General features: G+C 40.4%; 1 pseudogene; it reads right to left on the bottom strand.

The window, feature by feature from the left end:
• Positions 1–1,833: 1,833 nt before the first annotated feature.
• On the bottom strand, positions 1,834–2,824 carry LOC129497410 (E3 ubiquitin-protein transferase MAEA-like; annotated as a pseudogene).
• Between the last annotated feature and the right edge of the window lie 4,250 nt (positions 2,825–7,074).

Here is a 7,074-nt window from a genome sequence, read left to right on the forward strand (position 1 = left end):
AATATTGAGGGCTCCCACTGTTTTTTATTTTATTAAATCCAATGGTTTTTTATAAAGGACATTGCTTTTTATACATAAGTCTGTTTGTGAAAGGGGCTTTCATGTGTTTACCCATTGCTATTATCTGTAGAGAGACACAGCAAGGGTATTCAATTTAATCAAGTGACACAGGCAAAATTGAGTGGGTGTAAGTGGCATACTATAGATAGAGAAAATTAAGTTCTGTTACTTTGTTGGGATTACCAAGGAGGGAATGCATAATTCAAGCAACCAGAAAAAATCTGTCTTACAAATGGAGAAACCAGTGATGTCTCCATACATGACTGGCTGGAATGAATGCGCAAATGAAGAAAGTTAGACAAACTTCTAATCAATTTTGAGACACTCAGTGGCAGCAGCTTGTTTCCATTTTATCTTTTGGAACAAAGTTGGCTTGCCTGGAGAGAGCAGCAGTGAGCAGGGGCTTCTGGACTCCATGTCTGTGTGAAACATGATTACATATTACCTTCCAATGTCTGTTGTACAGAAGACTTAGTAGTGTGAGATGCTCAGTGAAAAATAAAATTCTGGGGTTGAATAAATGTGAGAGATGCTGAAATGTGAGAAATGTTGCATGCTCTATTTTTCTCTCGCAAATTCCCAATGTTTGTTAACATGTTAAAGACAGAATTCCTGAAGCAAAGAGACCCTACTAAGGTATCTACAAAGCAGTTTATTTAAATCAGTTTCAAAAACCCATTTGTCAAATTCTACCCAAAGTCTGTTAACTCTTTGTTACTCCAAGTAAGGTTATAAGCATAAAATGGAGGATATAGATTTAGAAATTTTTATAGAAACCTGATGCCCAACAACCATATTCTCAGGAAATTGTCTCAGTGCATAGGTATGAATCAGTTCAGGAATTGGGGATGAGATGCTTGCAGTGTGAGCTGCAGACTAGCCATGTGTATAGGGACCACATTACAGTGTGCAGACTTTAAGGGTGATTTTTCAACTACAGTGCATACTTACACATCTGAGAAAATGAAGGCATTTCATCCACAACATCTTTTTTTACAGTTATTATAATTTATTTTTTAAAAAATAGAAAACCCTTTAATTAAATGTTTTACATTTGCAGTTTCTTAGCTAATCAACATCAACATGGAAAAATAAGTGCTAAATACAAGCCTTTATGGTATGATTTTGTGTAATCCTCAATGATTCATTTGATTTGAAAGGTCATCGGTGGTCGCTTCAACTGAACTACTACTTTCCATAAGGAGTGGCAATAGATCTGCCACTTGTGGAGACATCAGAAAGGCCTCTGCAGAACTTGGTCCAGTGAATTTCCACATGAATACATTCTCAAGCAGGAATAAGGTCGCCTGAATGACATGCCCTTGAAACTAGCACGCCCTGAGCCAGCCCTGTGGGCAGGGTTCTGCAAGGTTCTGCAGGCCATAGCTCTGCAGAGCACCTCCACCACTCTAGGCTAGTCAGGTTGTGGTTGCCACCCCTCCTGGTTCCTCCGTGGTGGGAGGGAGGGACCAAAGGAGGGAGAACAATAGGGTCAGTGGTGTGGGAAATGACTGACTCCTGTTTCCAAAGCAGCTGAAGCTCCCAGGGCATGAAAGTCTCTCTGAAAGGGCAGGCGTCAAGTATTTCAGGGGCACTTTGGAATCCTACCAGTGGAAACTGTCCCCAAGCACAGATGTACCCCATCTGACTTTTCTCCTAGGAGCACCTGTTGTCCTTCACTGATCTTTAATCACCAGAAACAGAAATGCAGACAGGAGTGGGGTGCCAGGGCTGGGGTGTTCTGGGCAGCTCTGCCTACATGATGCAGAATGCCTACATATTCTCAGATTGTGAGAAGTGGAGACTTCTTTGGTTCTTGGACAAATGACTTTGTCCTCTTGACAGATGGCAGAGAGTTGTAGATGTAGACTTAGCTATGGCCATTGGACAGCCTCGAGAGGGGCTGGTTGTTCTCCATCATTTAGTCCCCTGAAATCTTACCGAGTAGGCAGGAATTGGTGCAGTGGGCCATGGGCAGGGGCTGCACTGATCATTCAGAAAGTGGCTGCACACAGATCAGTTAGGGCTCTTGGAGAGCAGTCCTCCATGGAGAACTGTGGTATCTTTATCACTGAGAGATTGGCCTTCAGAGTGAGGGTGAACACAGAGTTATTCCTCAGCTGGTGCAGCTAGTAGTTGTACTGGAATGGCTGGCTCAGTATCTGCCACTGGGCTGGGTCTAGTAGATCCCTGTACAGCCAGATGTGCATGTCTGATGGGAAGGTGAGCATATCCATGTCCTGGAGGACCTTGGCCAGCTAGCTCCCTTCAGCCTGACCAAAGCACTCTCTCACTTGTCTCATGAAATCCAGTCTCTTGTTTTGCAGGGTGAGTACAATGAACTCCTGAATCCTTAGGATGAACTCTGGGGCAGCTCTCCATGCCACTCTTGTATGCCAGCTTTGCCACAGTCTTGTAGTAGCTGCAGTGCAAGAGGCACTCCACCATCATGCAGTCCATGTCCTTCCTCTTCCACAGGCTGGCTGCTGTGGGCTGGTCACTGCTATTTTTTGAGTTGCTCAATCCTGTGCTTGCACTTGGTGCTCTCATCCTCCATCTGGATGGACTGCGCCATTCAGAAGGCTGACTCTGGAGTCCTTGTCTGGGCAGCTGCTCAGGGTCAGCTCAGCCACCACCGTAGTGATGTAGCTTGTCTCTTGGTGGATGTTTTTTTGAGCAGTGTTTCATAGCACACCCTGAGGATCAGGTCTGCCTGCATCATCAGGTTCATGGAAAGCTGAGTAGCTGACTCCTATACTGCCATCTTGAATCCATAAAACATTAGCCACAATCATTGTAATTTAAAATCAAACCAGTGTCAATGTAACTAAGTGAAATTTGTATTATTTATTTTTAATCCTAATTTGCTGACAGTGGAACAAGTTTTATTAGATTATTTTTTAACCAAGAAAATATATTAGTAAACCAAGTGGTGAGGATGGAAGTGGTCTGAGACAATGAAGACCAAATGAGTCTGTTTTCATATTACTTAGAAGCACTATTTCTTGTGTACTGAATTTGTGTTTTTTTGAAGAGTTTTTTAAATCAAGCTGAAATTCACCTAATATAAAAGTAGCCATTTTAAAGGGTACAATTCACTTCATGATGTTGTACAACATGAATTTGCTCTTTTGGCAGTAGTTGGAGGTGAGAGAGCAAAACCACCGATATGTTATTTGCAGAGATGCACTGGGTAGTGAAGCAAGAATACATTCAAGAATTTAAGTGGTTTCATATAGGAAATGAAGGATTGGGTTAAAACAACAAAAAATAAAAAAATTAGAGAAAAGTATGAAATTTAAAGGCAATAATATCAGAAGTTTAATATTATATATCTAAATATTACACATCAGTACTTTGCTGGCTTCTAAAACAGCTGAACTTTAGGAGGCTCTTTAGACCAAGAGGCAAGACTCATGAAAAATAGCATCGATATGGTTCCTTCAAAGTACTGGATGAATATGTGGCATAGAAGGTACTGAAGCACCTTCAATATGACAAGTACAGCTAGTGACATGTTTCTCAATTTTTCCTAATGAAAGCACAAATAATGTAAATATAATAGTAGTCCTTTTGATAAATGTTCAATTGAATATGGTGCTGGTATGAAGGAAGAACTTTGTTTTTCAGCTTCGTTATTAATAAACACAGTAAGCTCTGAAGGGTGTGAAGCCATAAAGGATCACCTAGTTAACAAAGGTGGTTTGGAGCTTTTTAATTTTGCATAGGAGGTTGTTCTGATGTTGAGGTGACAATGACAGGTAACCATCCTGGACCAGATACCAGAGTAAGGAGCTTGTGCCAGGACATAAGTCAGTCCATGGCTTTTTGCCCTAAGAAGACTTCTTTCTCCCTCACAAAATGTCTGCACGTTAAGTAGTGTATTTAATGATGGGCAGATTAGGAAAATAAATCCAGTTTTCTAGCCCTTTCAGTATCCATGTTTTTTTGCAGGAAATGAAGTCTGTTTTCTCCTCTCTGAATCTGGTTTGACTTTTTACATGTATTGGCTAATAGAATGCAGAGGAAGTAAAGACATGTTAGTTTTGACTCTAAGGCCTCACAGATCCTTGCCCACTTCTCTCTTGGCCCTCTGCCAAGTCTGAGCTAGTCTAATGGGTAATGGGAGACAGAGGTCTCCATCACCTATACTCTGCCAACAACCTGCCTGCTCCCAGACAAACAACACTTCCCAGCACAACCACTCCCTCACTGAGCAGCCTGCTGATAGCAGCTGCCCAGAGAAGCATAGCCAACTTGACTGAGTCTGGCCCAGATGCCTGAACTGACCAGCTGACCCAAAGATGTGAGAGCAGTCATCAAGAATTATTCTAAGTCCTAGCATTTTGAGATAATGTAGTAAAAACTGTGAATTATGTAAAGGGTGAGGTGTTAGCATTTGAAATGATTCTTTTTATGATGTACCAGGCAAGCAGATCACAAAAAAACTGGTATTGTATATCTATGTGTGATTGTTATTGAAAAGTTCTGACAAGAATGTTTCAACTTCTGAACAAACTTGAGTGCTTTTTTTTTTTAAGATGAGAAAGTAGTTTGGTTCCAACTTTTCCATGATGTAAATGGGAGAGCCAGATGTGCCCCTTTTTCTGTTGTCTTTAGTATTTTCTATGATCATAATACTTCTCTAAGGAGGAAAGACAATGTGGATTTCAATGATAGATAAGATTGAAGGGCAGATGTAAAAGTAAGAAGCATAGAAGAATATTGTCTACTGATTGTGTATAATAGACTTGTCAGAGTTAACAAAACAAAGAAACAAACAAAAGGTGTCCAGTGAATTTGAATTTATATTAATATTAATAAAAAAATTTAGTGTATGTCTAAATATTGTATAGAGCATACTGACACTAATATAAATGTGTGCATATATGTATATAGAATTCATCTGAAATTCAAATTTAACTGGGCCTTTTGTATTTAATGCGGTAATCTGATTACATAATTCAAATTACATTTAATTCATTTAATTACAAATTACATTTAATTCATCATCTATGATTCTGGTTTTCCTTGTATTATTGTCTTAACTCTTATGGACAACACTGGCAAAAAGCTAAGGGTGTTTATCTCAGACAAAGAGATGTCTGCTGAGTTATACACTGTGCACATGCTCATGAGTATAAGTTGACTCAAATAGAAATTGGGGTCTAGAATGATGATGAGGGGAAAGAAGTGAGTAAGAAGCAAATGAAGTTTGTTTCATGTAACAAATAAGCTGGAATTGAACAGGGGTGCCATTAAAGGAACACTATTTTTCATCAGGGCAAAATTGGCACAGTGCACGTATAGACACACACACGGATTTTAGTAGACATATACATGTAATGCATAGACTTCTTTTTCTTGGCTTAGAACATATAAAAAGAATTCTTGTATTGAACATAAGCTCATCAGTTTTCATTCTCTATGTTAAGATTGCTCTGAAAAAAAAATCATGACCAAAATGGTATATCCATTCTCTGAGGCAAAGTACTCAGTAAAAAAGCATGTTTTCAGCTATATATTTCAGCTAGTGTTTATAGAAAATTGAATCTAAGCCCCATTGACTAGAAGAGAGACTGGGTACCCATGAGAAATGACACTATGACACCATGGAAAGAGTAAATGATAATGACATGTCCTGTTCTTCCCCAAAGAAACCCATGACCATTTACTCAGATAAACAGCCACTGGGGAATTGACATGTCTAAGTTACACCTGCTCCTTGGAGACTATTTGCACCCAGTGCTTGGTTCATAGGCGGCTACAAAGTCCCAGCTCTCTTACCTGCCTACCAGTGTTCTGTGTAACATAGACTCTCCTCTGTGCTATGTAAACATTGCCATCCCCTGCAACAATAAGGGAGCTTACTCAGTGGGTCTGATGTGGATGGCCCAGAAAGTTCTGTGCTTACATGGCACCATTTCCTGTGAACACCCATAAGAGGTTATGTCTGATCTTTACTTCTACAGAGAACCTGAAGAGAATGAAAAGGAACAGCAAGCCACTGCTAAAAAGGCTGTGATGAAGGAGGAATTTCAGGGTGAAACATCTGCCCTAGCTCCTGAGTTTACGGCTACTCAACCTCAAGTCACAGACTGGTCTGAAGGCATTGCAGGTGCCTGTTGATCAGTTCCCTACTGAAGACTGGAGCACTCCGCCTGCCACTGAAGACTGGTCTGTAGCTCCCATTCCCACTGTTGCTACTGAATGGGTGGCAACAACCACTGAGTGGTCTTAGCTTCTCTTCCACAAAAGCAAATAAAATAGAAATAAGGTTGATAGAAAATAAGCAGTTTCAAAAAAGAAGAAGAAGAAAAAAAGATTTTATTTGAAAGTTATTTCTGTACAGGTGTGGGCTTTGAACTCACAATTCTGAGATCTAGAGTCACATGCTTTGCCAGCTGAGCCAGCCTCTGACCCCTTGTGTTTCCTGTCTTGGTTGGAGTACCTGTACTCATCCTGTCTCCCAAGATGGAAATCTGGAACTTATTCATGACCTTCTCCTCTCTTCTCTTCTCCTCTCCTCTCCTCCTCTCCTCTCCCTATCCTTTTGCCAACATCCATATAATCAGTGGTCCAGACCTATTGACTCTCTCTCTTAATATCTCTGAAATATATCCTCTCCAAGCTATCCTCAGAGATATCATAAATTTTAGGACCTCATTCATTCATGCTTTGACTATTGAAAGCGTCTCTTATTTGGTCAGTTTACCTATAGTGACTCCCTTCCAACTCTCTGTCACTACTCTACTAGATAATTTTGTTTTCCCTTGGTTTGTCTTTGAGAGATAACATGGCCCCTGAAGGCTGGCTGCATATTCAGGTGATTTTCAAAATGTGATCCATGGGACCTGGAACAAGTCTCCTTTCACACAGGTTTTAGATCCTGAAAGGTACCCTCAGCTTTGGAGAGTTTGAAAACTGTTGTGATGTAATACTGACTACTTGTATTTCCCCCAAACACTCCAAGTTGCTTCACAAATATTTTCTCTTGTCCATGGATCCTTTGTG

This window comes from Nyctereutes procyonoides, unplaced genomic scaffold (assembly GCF_905146905.1).
Source record: "Nyctereutes procyonoides isolate TBG_1078 unplaced genomic scaffold, NYPRO_anot_genome, whole genome shotgun sequence".
Taxonomy (NCBI): Eukaryota; Metazoa; Chordata; class Mammalia; order Carnivora; family Canidae; genus Nyctereutes; species Nyctereutes procyonoides.